This window comes from Hylobates moloch, unplaced genomic scaffold, assembly GCF_009828535.3.
Source record: "Hylobates moloch isolate HMO894 unplaced genomic scaffold, HMol_V3 SCAFFOLD_24, whole genome shotgun sequence".
Lineage (NCBI taxonomy): Eukaryota > Metazoa > Chordata > Mammalia > Primates > Hylobatidae > Hylobates > Hylobates moloch.
The window spans coordinates 1398592-1410334 of NW_026652299.1; the positions used below are offsets into that span (position 1 = coordinate 1398592).

An 11743-nucleotide genomic window follows, 5' to 3' on the forward strand; every position below is an offset into this window, starting at 1 on the left:
CAGCTTCGGGGGCTGTGGAGGGCGGGGGGGACCCGCGAAGCTCCTGGAGCGTTTAGGGATGCAGCTCAGGCGGCGTGTGCAGGGAGGAAGCAGCGTCCCGGCGTCCCCCCTTCAGCGTCGCCTTCGCGCGCCTCGAGGGCCCAGGAGGGTTCGGTCTCCCCGCCGCCCCCCCAACCGGACACTCAGGTCTAAGCCTGAATGGATTTGAGGATCTGGGGGACGGGGAATACGGAGTGCTTCTTCCTGCCTCGGTGTCTGCAGAGCCCAGCCCGCAGGCAGCGTGGGGATCTTTGTCCCCAGGGCCAGCGCCGGCCCCGCCCCCCTCCCCGTTAACTCCGGGACTCCGCCGCCTTCCAGCTTCCAACCTCCCAGCTTCACCGCCGCGTCCTCTCCCTGGGTCTGGGTCTGGGGGAGGGGCAGGGGGCGTGGAGCGCGGCGTTGGGTCCCGGACAGATGTCCTCGCGGCGGCGGCGGCGGCGGCGGCGGCGTCCCGGCAACAGAATTAATGACTTACACGCAGGCCGCCAATCGGCGCGGCCACGGGGGAGGGGCGACCCGGCCGGGACTCCGGGGACTCGGTCGCAGCCGGACGGCGCAGCCTCCGCTCGGGGTCGGGGGGAGGGGGGCGGCCACGAGGACTCGACCCCTGCCGTGCAGCCCGGCCTCTAGTCCTCTGCCGTCCCCTCCCCCAGCTCCAGGTTTTGCTCTCTGCTGGGGTCCTGGCTCCTCAGGTTGCGGGATCTCGCCTCCCACGGCCCCGCGCGCGTACCCCTACCCGCCCCTCCAGTTGATCTCTGAGGTTCTCCGTGGATCTCAGACCTCGAGTGACCGCAGAACTGACCTCTGGGGTCAGGCAGTACCGGTCAAGGGCGCTCTGAAGAGGCCGTCGGCCTCAGTTTGCACCCCGAGGAAATGGGCTCATAATGCCTGCTCCTGGGAAGTAGCGGGACGTCCTGGCGCGGCTCCTCCGGGCAGGCGCCCAGCACAGCGCAGGGCACACGGGGGACACCTGCGAAGGCAAAGGAGGCTCCTTCCAGAGCTTCGGCTGCACTTGGCCAGCACAGGCCTGGGGGAGCCTGCTGGAAACGGGGAGCCAGTACCTCTCTTGGGGTTTATGTTTGGCAGGCGGAATGGACGGGCTGGGGCCCCTAGCGCCGTGGTCCTCTTCTGCACAGGGCTGGCCAGGCCAGAAGCTGGAGGGTAGCTTACTGGGACCTTCCAAGCGTGACCAAGGAAGCTCTGGGGGCCGACCAGCTTCTCCCTAGTGGAGCTGCAGCTGGGGAGACCTCACAGACAGGCAGGGAGAAGAGGGTGCCCCTCTCACCGCCTACCTCATTCCACAGGCCCAGGCCTGGCACATCCCAGGCTTGCAGTATCTATCTGGTGGGTAAACAAGGGCCTGCTCTTGGCCTGCGGCCTGGCTCTGCCCGTGGTCCAGGTCGGGGCAGAAGGAGAAAGGCCACAGCTTAGGTGTTCCAAAGCACCGGTGCCCTTCCTGCTGGCCCCTGGGGCTGTGCTGGGTTCCCAGGCCCCCTGCCCCCCAGTATTTGCATGAAATCGTGGGGGCGCACTGGCTTTTGTCCTAGCACTCCCCTTCAAGGCTCTGCGCCCCTATCACGGGAGCCCCACCCAGCCAGCCGAAGGGGGCCACAAGCTCTAAATTCCTAAATTCGGGCCAGTGCTGGAGGCCTGGGAGCCAAGGCAGCTGGAAGACCACTCCCCGATTCTGGCTCCTGGAGAACCCTAGGACCCGGGCGTGTCAGGCCCTGCAGCCGGGCTAGGCCGGTCCATATAGGACTGAACGGCGTCATGGGCGTTCATTCACATTCCCTCTCCGGTCCCCACACACTATAGGATTTATCTTGATTTGCTGCCTTTGAATTGAGTCAACTCTTTTGTATGCTCGTTGAATTGCCCAGCTGCTGGCGGCGAGCGGAGAGCGTGCCGGGGGTACTGAGGCCGGGAACCAGAGGCGGGCGGGGGACAGGAAGCGGGGAGGGGGTGCCGGCGCGGACGCGCGGGCTGCGCGGGGACTGGAGAGGGCCCCCAGGCGCCGGCCGTTCAGCGAACGCGGGCTTGTCCAGGCACCGCCGGGGCCTGCCCGGCCAGAACGTGGAGTCCTGAGGCTCCTGCCGGGGGTCCAGGCTGCCCCTGGGGGTCTGCCTTCGACGCGCTAAGTAGGGCCAGATTCTGGGCCTCTCTTGACTCAGTTTCCCCTCCTGTAACATGCAGACGGGGGCTTCCGCACAGTCAGGTTGTCAGGGTGAGACTGAGCCGAAGAGTGCTCGAGAAGCCCCTGAAGTCCTCCCAGAGGTTGGGGTGAGTGAAGGAAGGAAGCGGGCCAGGGCTGGGCAGAGGGGACCCGGCCTGCGCCCCGCGTTCTCCGCCCCTAGGTCCCTGCCCTCCCGGATAAGGGGCGGACAGACGGGAGGACCTGAGAACGCCTTGGCTTTGCTTGGGGTGGTGGGAGTCGCTGGTAGCTTGTTCAGCCAACAGCTGTCGCCCCCACTCCCCGCACCCACCCACCCCCTCCACCTTTTAGATGTGGGCGGGGAGGGCCGGGGACGGACCGCGAGGACGCCCCCTGCGCTTTCTAGGACCTCCCCTCCTCCCCCAGCCCCTGCGTGTCGCCGGGAGAGGGAAGGAGCGGGTTGGCGCGGGGAGCCGAGGAGAGCAGGGGGCTTGGGAGGCCAGGGAGAGAAGGGGAGGGCCAGAGGCTCCGAGCCGGACTCGCGGCGGAGGAAGAGGGGGTGGAAGGGAGCGCGCAGGCGGACGAGGGAGCGAGGGAGGGAGGGAGGGAGAGAGAGAAGGAGGGAGGGAGGGAGGGAAGGGGGGCGGGAGGGGGCAGGGCGAGCTTGAATTTCCCCCCCGGCCGCGCGGCGAGGGGCGGGGCCGCGCGCGCAGATCGATGGGCGAAGCTGGGGAGGAATTTCAATCCCGGGAGCGAAGTTAGAGCTTGAAGGACGGCGGCGGCGGCGGGCGCAGCCCCGGAACCGAGGCCGGGCGGGCAGGTAAGCGGCGAGCGCGGCCGGGCGCTGAACCTGGGGGACTTGGGACCCGGACCACCCCCGGGGAGCGGCGCGGCCAAGCCCCCCGCCACCTCGAACCCCGGGCGTCCCCGAGTGCGCAGCGTGCGCCCCCGGCCCCTGCTGCAACCCCAGGCCCGGCGCGCGATCCGAGCGCAGCGGGCAAAGTTGGAGGAACTTGGCGGCGGCGGAGCGGGCGCAGGCTCAGCCCGACAGAGCCCGGGGGCCCAGGTCGGGGTCGCTGCCGCAGCCCGCACGCTGCCCCGTCCCTCCGAGAGGTCCCTTCCCTAGCGCCTCTCTCCCCTCCGTCCTCCTTCGCCGTCCGCACCCTGCCCGGCGCCCCCCAGACGCGGCCCCCTGCCCTTCCCTTCCCGGAAACTAGGGGCTGTCCTCACCTCCTGGCCGAGTCGCTGACCCCTCCCCAGGCTCGCATCGCCCTCCCTGCTGGGCCGCCCTCCCCCCGATGCTGCGAGCCTCCTCGCTCGGCGCGGGGACCGTCCAGCCACGCACGGGGAGGGGTCACATTCCTCGGTCCCAGCCCCTGAGTCCAAGCCCTGGCGCGGGGGTGGGGGGCTTCGCTCCGAACTGAACTTACTGGGTGCTCTCCACCCCTCGCCCCACCTGGAGTCCATCCTCTTCGTCGTTCCTCTGAGGGGTGGGAGGAGGCTGCCAAGCCTCCGTGCCCCAACTGCCTGTAAAGACAAGCGCCCCCATTTCCATCCTTTGAAACCCGCAGGTCACCTGCTTGATACTGAGGGTGGGGCGGGGGGCACTGCCTGCCGTACCGCACACTCCCCCCCATAAAAACGACAGCCTCTGAGATGAAAATCGGGCTTTTCCAGGTCTCAGCTGTGTGACCTTGGGGCAGGTGAATCTCAGGGCCTCAGTTTCCACACCTGTGAAATGGGGAGAGGATGATAATGCCTTGTGGAAAAAACGAAGGCTTAGCAGAAAGGGTCGAGGCTGGCCGAGCCAGGTGTGCACGTCCTCAAAAAGCCTCCGTGCCAGCACTTTCCCTTCCTGCACACCCAGAGTGGGGCCTCTTTGGACCCTGGCTTGGGTTGGCTGGCTCTGCCGCTCACTCCCTCGATTGGGCTAAGGGCTGTGCGGAAAGCTTCTGTGGGGGGACCGGGAGCCAGGAGCAGATATAAATGGCAGATCTCCCCACATTGCCTCTCTCAGGGGCTGCCCCCTAGACAGGCCCCCAGCCTCCAAAGAGGTCCTCAGCTTGCACCCAGCCTTGGGAGAAATTCCATGGAGTGGGGCATAGGTTGCTTGAAAAGCATCAACGTGCTCCTCTTCTCTGCCTGGCTGGCCCCTGGCCTCCTGCCGCCTGGGTCCCTGCCCCTGCCACCTTTTAATTGAACAAGCATTGAGAAGACTGGCTCACAGGTCCCAGCCCAGGTTTGCGCCCCACTCCACCAAAGCAGGGAGGGGGTTTGGAGCCCAGCCAGGACCCCAGCACTTAGGTCCCTCATTTTCCTGGGCATACGGTGGTCAGGGAGTTCTGATCCCCACCCCTGCTGGGCAGAAGACCTGGGGGTCTCCAAGTCAAAGGTTGGGGGCCATGCCCTTCCCCCTGTCCTCCAGCCAGCTGTGCAGCCCCCTCCTCCTCAGCCGCAGCAGGACTGCTGTGTTCGTATAATTCAGGATGATACAGCAGGCTCGTCAGGCAGCTCCCGACTCCCAGAAAAGCCAGTGGACACCTGAACCAGAGCCACACTCCTGAGGGCTGGTAAGTCCGGGGTAAGAGTGCAGGGATGTGGTGGGCACCTGCACCTGGGACCAGAGGGAGGAGGGAGGGCGGCGTCCCTTCCCCACGGTGCCCCGGGACTGCCATTGGAAAGCACTGATTTTTCAAAGTGTCTTTGGAGGCAGGCTCCCACACCTGGGCCAGGGAGAGGCTGCCGCTCCTCTACCTCCCTACCACGGTCCCCACCAAGAAACAGGTGTCCGGGGCCCCAACGAGAGCCCAGGGCCAGAGCCTGGAGTAGCTGCCTGTCTCGGACCCTGGCATTTGACTATTTTCTCCCTAAATATATACTCATGGGCTTCACCTGCTCTCCAGGAGAGAAAAATTAATGGGACTAAAATACGACCACAGTGCCTGGGCTCAATGGGGTAAAATCGGAGTGGCTGCCTGGTCCCATGTTGGTGACTTTCTCTGTCTGTTTCCAACACACACGCATCAGCTCTAGATTTTGATCGAATTTTCTAAGCACTCAGGAAAGCCTCCTCCTAAGGTCCTCCTGAGGTCAGAGCCCCCACCCCAGGATCCCCACCCCCCAACAGGCCCAGTCCCCATTTTGGTAGGGGACTCCGTTTCTCCTTGCCAGACTGCCAGACTCAGAGGCCATCACATCGGAGGGAATTTATGAGCAGAGGTGCATGGACTTGGGGTGTTCATATATCTTCACAAGAAAGAAACAGGCAGGCCCTCGAGATGCCCGGTGGGTGGTGCATAAATACAGGAGGGGGTCGGGGGGGGGGGCAGGATTAAAAATGCAAGTGAGTGACAGGCGAGAGATAGATCTCCAGGGCCAGGTGACGAGGCCATAAATTTCCGGGCGTGAACCTGGAGCGGATGGTGGCATCGCCGCGGACATTGGATACATTTGTCATCTCTCCAGCTTCCCCCCCTCGCTCTTTCTTCTTTGCTTTTGTTGTGGATTTGGTTTCTTCCAGCACAAGCTCGGGTGTCAAGCGGCCTTGGGTGGGTCTCTGTGGGGGTGGCTAGTGGTGGAGCCAGTGCAGTGGATGATGGCGCCATCCATTCCAGCACCCGCTGTGCAGATGGGGAGACTGAGGCCGGGATTGGGGTGGGGCCCGAGAGGGTGGTGGAGGGGTCCTATGTCCGGCGTCTGTGTCCTGTTGTGTTGGTTCAGGTCGGGGGATTCCAGCAGGGTGGGAGGCCTTGGTTGTTGGGGGCTGCTGCTTCCCCTCACCCCCGTGCACCCTGAGCCACTCGGTGGCACCAACAGTGAACAGGAAGCAGGGTGGCAGCTATGGCCACTCGAGTCCAGCACCACAGCCCCCCTGCCTCGCCCCCGATGTCCCCTTCCCAGGCTGGTGGATTGAGACCTGGTTCTGTCCCACCTCTTCCAGCCTCCTGGGGAGGGAGGGCAGGAGGTGGAGAGACCACCCTGGGAGCGCTGATGGCAAACGAGGGCCGACTGTGTGCCCTACCTGGAGCCTGGGACAATGCCCGGAGGAGCCTGGCTGCCTTGGAGCCGGCACCCCCAGATGGAAAGACAATGGTCTCAAAAATAAATGCGCCTCCTTTCCCTCGGAGATCAGCCGGTCCAGCCCCATTTTCCAGAAGGGTCCAGCATCGCCCGAGGTCACACAGCCAGTAAGCTGGAGCTGTGACTGGACCAGGTCTCCACACCTGTAGGGCTGTCCTGGGGCAGCCGGGGTCTTGGTCTCAGAGAAGAGCTGGAACCCAGGCTGACGCAGGAGGGGGTCCAGCAGGGCTTGAGGGACCTTCAGAGGAGAGGCAGAGAGGATGACTACTCCGCTCCCTGCTCCAGGCCACGGGGGTACTCAGGAGCCGGTGGGGAAACTGAGTCAGGCGGCGAGGACCACTCCTCTGCTCCCTGCTCTGGGCCATGTGGGGTGCACAGGAGCCGGTGGGGAAACTGAGTCACACGGCGAGGACCACTCCTCTGCTCCCTGCTCCGGGCCATGTGGGGTGCACAGGAGTCGGTGGGGAAACTGAGGCAGAGAGGACCACTCCTCTGCTGCCTGCTCCGGGCCATGGGGGTGCACAGGAGCCAGTGGGGAACCTGAGTCATGGAGGCTGGTCCACGCAGCCCTTCCCCACCCACGTGGCCAGGACTCCTGGGGCCATTCTGTGGTGGGAGACCCTTGAGTCTCAGGATCTTGGTTACTCAGCCCTGTTCGCCTCTCTTCTGCCCAGCAGTGAGTTCCTCAGGACTCACAGCTTCCAGGTTCCCCTCCCCTGTGAGCCGGACCCAAGCTCCTCTTTGGGGCTGAGGAGGAGGGGTCTGGCTGGCCCTTATGGGGTAGGCAGCGTTTAGATAACCCCACAGGAGGAGGTGAGCATCCAGACAGGAGAGGCAGCGGAAGGGAAGGTGTGAGTCCCCCAGAGCAGCGAGGGGGGTGGGGAGAGGGGCCTTGACAGTGGACGATGACCCCCTGCCCGCGACGTCTGCCCTATTGTCTTCCTCCACCAGTTCCAGGACAGACTCAGGCAGCCACAGTGGGAGAGACTGGTGGAAGGGACAGGGCCTTGCCTCCCTGTGTGTTGTGCCCAGTGCCCCTACATGAGGCTGGGATATATTGGAAAACCGAGCTCTAGGCTTCTGAGGGAGGGTTGGGGACAGAGGAGGCACAGCTGGGCGGGAAACGCCCTTCAGCCCGGCCCAGCCCAGCCATCGCCAGGTCCACTGTGTTTGCTAAAGCCTCCAATTCAATCTCTGAATTTTAAAGATAGGGACACTGAGGCTTGCAGGCAGCAGTATCTGGGCTCAGCCCTGCTCCCGCGCTGGACTCCCCACACCTCATATCTGGCCTCAGCTGGGAGAGTACCCCTGGCCTTACCTGTGGGGACCTTGCAGCCCATGGCGTGGAGGTGAACTGGCTTGTCTGGGAAGCCACATTCCACCCCTGTGCACCCCCAGGCCCTCTGTGGCCCCAGGCCCCTGTGCACCCCCTGTGCACCCCAGAACCCCCAGGCCCCCTGTGTGACCCCTCTAGGACAACACCCCACAGAAGCCCATCTCTCTGCCATCCGCCCCCTCCAATGGTGACTTCTGTCAGAGGGCTTGTCACAGAGCGCTGACTGCGCTGAGAGCTTCTCACCAGCGCTGGACATGTGGCCAGGTGGCGGCCGAGGGCTCGGGGGTCTGTCCACGTGACAGGTGCACACCCTGGCATTGCTGCCCTGACATTTGGAGGCTGTTGGGTTGGGTCCAGGCGGAATCCTGCCTGGGATGGAAACCCCAGGAGATGATTGACAGCCCGGAGGCTCCCCCGTGTTTACCGACAGATCCGAGTCTTATTGTCAGCAGGATCAAACTCAGGCACCTCTTAGTCATTAACTCCCTCTAGTTTAATAAACACAGATACAAACACAGCCAGCCATGTGCCCGCCCCACATGGATGAGAATCCCGGCCTGCTTCCTGGGGCCGAGGAGCGGGGTCTGGAAATGAGGGGCCATCGGGGGGCTCCCCAGACCCTCGGCCGGTGCACAGGAGGCACTGCAGGGAGAGAGGGCTTCGCAGAGCACACAGTGAGGCAGCGCTGGCCTGGAGGGACGAGTCAAGGACAGCTGTGTGCCTTCACGGTCCTGCGCTGCCGAAACAGAGCCCGAAGTAGTGGCTGGGAAGGTGTCCCGGAAATAGCCACGGCACAGACGCCCCGCCAGAGATGCATGAAGGGACGGCCAGCGCTTGGCTCCCTCACCGCCATCTCGACCTCCACGGCGTCCCTAGAAGCCCAAGGGGCTGGGGACCCTCAGGATGTGTCTCCTGGGCCTGGACTCTGGGCTGTGCTATGGCTTCTGCCTGGCCCCCCCACTGGTCAGAGTGCTGACCGAGGGAGGCTGGCTGGGATGGGGACTGGGATGCTTCCCGGACATGTCTGGAAAGGTGGTAGCTGGCTCCTAGACCAGATCCAAAGGGAGATGGCATTAGCCAAGTGCCTGCCTCTGCCTGGAGGGTGCTGGTAGTGGCTCCAGGGCACCCTGGAGAGGGTCCCGCAGTCTGTTGTCTCCCTGCCTGAGGGGAGCCTGCACTGAGGCCTCTGCCCTCCTCCCCGACAGACCGCCCCAGTGTCTGTTTGCCCTGTGGGAGCTGTGGAAGGGCCTGGTCTCTGCCCTCTTCACCGAGCGACCACCCCTGCATCTGTCTGTCCTGTGGAAGTGGTGGAAGGGCCTGGCTGCAGATCATGGGGTGGCCCAGGTTGGGGAGCCTCTGGCGTTCGGTGTGACCCGAGGTGGGTCCCTTCCCTTCCTGGAGCCTCGGCCTCCCCTCCGTCAGGTGAGGGCAGGGGTGGATGGATGGCTGTGGGGAGTGTAAATGGCTGACACCAGTTCTGGAAAGGGCCGGGCTGCCGCCGCTGGCAAAATCCCCAGCCTTTCTGATTTGCCCTGCAGGACCCTCAGACCTGCAGCCCTGGATCCTGGATGGGGCGCAGGTTCGGTCCCTGCGTCCCTCTGTGCCCTGCCGTGCAAAGAGGCAGGGAAGGAGGATGCTGGGGAAGGGAGAGCAGGTGCAAAGGCCCCGCAGCCGAGACACGCTTCTTGTGGGTGAAGGGCAAGGCCAGTGCAGCTGGCCGTGGGGGCTGAGAGGTGAGCGGGAGAGGCCTCAGGGTCCGCGCTGCTCCTGTGTCGGAGCTCCTGGGAGGAGTTAGATGGTACTTGGATTGCTTCGGGAAGTCTCTGGGGAGTTTGCAGCAGCTGAGAGACAAGGCTGGCCTTAAAGCATCCCTCTGGTGTCGACGTAGAAAGGGTTTTTAAGGGCACACGAGGGAATGAGCCACCCAGGGGACTGCCGACGTCTGAGAGCCATGAGGGTAGCCCGTACTGGGTGACGACGCTGGCAACAGAGAGACAGAGAGGATGTAACTTCTGTTTTGACAGTGCTTAGAAATTGGAGCTACATTCCTGAAGAGAAAAATATTCTGTAAGGCAAAACCCATTTTCCTATTTATATTCATTAGGAAATGAGGGAGGCGGTCCCGTGGAGAGGAAGGTTGTGCGAAGCAAGTCCTGCTTCCCTTTGACAGCCATTAGCATTTCAGAGCTGTGTTCTTGAGGAGATGAACCCCCCAAAATGGATTGGTATGAAACAGCGGGGTCAGCTTGGCACAGAACCCCTCAGGGTGCCCACCGAAGTGGAGTTCAGGGCCCATTCCTCAGGTAGCCAGCATCCCGGCTTTCTCCAGGAGACGGGATTCTCAGATCTTCGTTTGTGTGTGGCTGTGGGTGCAGATGGGTGTCCGAGTGAATATGGGAGCAGGCACACGGGTTCACATGTGTGTGCATGCAGATTACTGCCTGTGTGAACAGAGGAGTGTGCACGTGTGTGTGCGTGTAGGTTTGCGGGTGTGTGCGTGTAGATTGGTGTCTGTGAATACAGGAGTATGCACACACGTGCATGAGCTCACGTGTGTGTAGATTAGTGTCTGTGTGAGTAGAGGAGTGTGCACACCCTCCTGGCCCCCCCACCCCTTTCCCCTCCCAGACACCACAGTGGGCAGCCGATGTGGGTTCATGAATGATCGTGGCTCTGATGTGAAATTCCTTCAGTCTGAGGGTTAGGTTCTGTAAAATGAATTTGTTGTCTGCTTTTTCTTTTCTTTTTTTTTTTTTTGCAAATTCAGTGGAGCGGATGGAGGTTCTGAGATGCAGGGAGCGTGTGGAGCTCTTGCAGGCTCCTGGTGGGTCTGGGAGCGGCCGGCTCCCCTGTCCTTGGGGTAGGCGGGGAGGGACGTCAGGAAGAGAGTCAGGCCCCTGAGGTGTTTGCTGTCTGACAGACATCCGGGCTTATTTTTGTTCCTTCATTACATTGTCCCCACAGAGCAAGAGCAATGCCACATCTGAGGGCTGTGAGTCCCCAGAGACAGCTTTTCAGAGAAACAACTCACCAGAAATCCAGTGTTCCCGCGCCCGAATCCACACCAGTCGGGGACCAAGGGGACTCGGCTGAACGGGCAGCTCCCAGCCCTGGGCACCTGTGCCCTCACCATGCACAGTGTGTGTGCCACCATGCTCCCACACACACTGGGGAGGCATGCACAGGGGTGCACAGGCACGGGTGCGTGCAGACACACACCATGGGGTCTTGGGGTGCAGCCTGTGCCAACATGGGACTTCAGCTCCCATCCTGCTATGACCACCCAGGGCACCTGAGCCTCACACCCCACACCTGGGCTCAGAGCAGCTCTCCCGCCCCACCCTGCACCCTGCACCCTGCATGCCAGTTGTGGGTAAGGCCCAAGCCACCGGGAATCTTCACACAGCGCGGAGGGAGGTGCTGTGTGCCCATTTCACAGAACAGAAGGCCGAGGCATGGAGTGGGGAAGTAACATGGTTCAGGCTCACAGCTCGCATGTGCCGGAACCCAGCATAGCCTGTCTCGGACACCCCTGGGCCCCCACCCCACATTTTACAGAAAGGTCTGTAAACAGCCTCAGCACCTCCCGCGGTGCCCAGACTACCCCCAAGCCTCCTCTGGCGTCCTCTTCCTGCACCCACCACCAGCCTCAGTCCTGCTGCCCTTGCCTGGCCTCAGCGGTCGTGGGTGTGGGCCCTGAGCCCCGGCTCTCACTGTGCCCTCCGTCTGCCCATGTGGGTACCAGGGCATCCCCCATCTCCGCGATGGTCTTGGTGACTACCCAGCTTAGCGAGTGAGGGAATATTTGGCACAGCAGCGAAATCGGGAGTGTGGGGTATGGGCATCGCATGGACACGCTGTGAACTGGGACTTGGAGCATGGGTGATGCCAGAGTGGGTGATGTCAGGGGCTGGCCTGTGCTCCCAGGAGTGCTCACCCCGAGGAACTGGCCTTGGTGTGGGCAGAGGAGAGGAGAGGCCTGGGGACCCTGACCCTCATTTCCCATCACCTCCGCTGGGCTGCATGACCCTGAGTTACACACTAATGATTATATCCATCTGGCAGGGATGTTGACACCTACTCAGCTAGAGCCCACCCCCCACATACATACACACACACACACACACACACACACA

At 63.0% G+C, this 11743-nt stretch overlaps 1 protein-coding gene across 1 annotated transcript in view; it reads left to right on the top strand.

Annotated features, from left to right (window-relative positions):
* Window positions 1-2896: 2896 nt before the first annotated feature.
* The window catches only part of ELFN1 (extracellular leucine rich repeat and fibronectin type III domain containing 1), a 77359-nt gene continuing 68512 nt past the window's right edge, over window positions 2897-11743 (top strand). The window contains exon 1 of the mRNA XM_032145886.2: window positions 2897-3011. The gene's annotated coding sequence lies outside the window, so the exon portion shown is untranslated. The remainder of the gene's footprint in view (window positions 3012-11743) is intronic.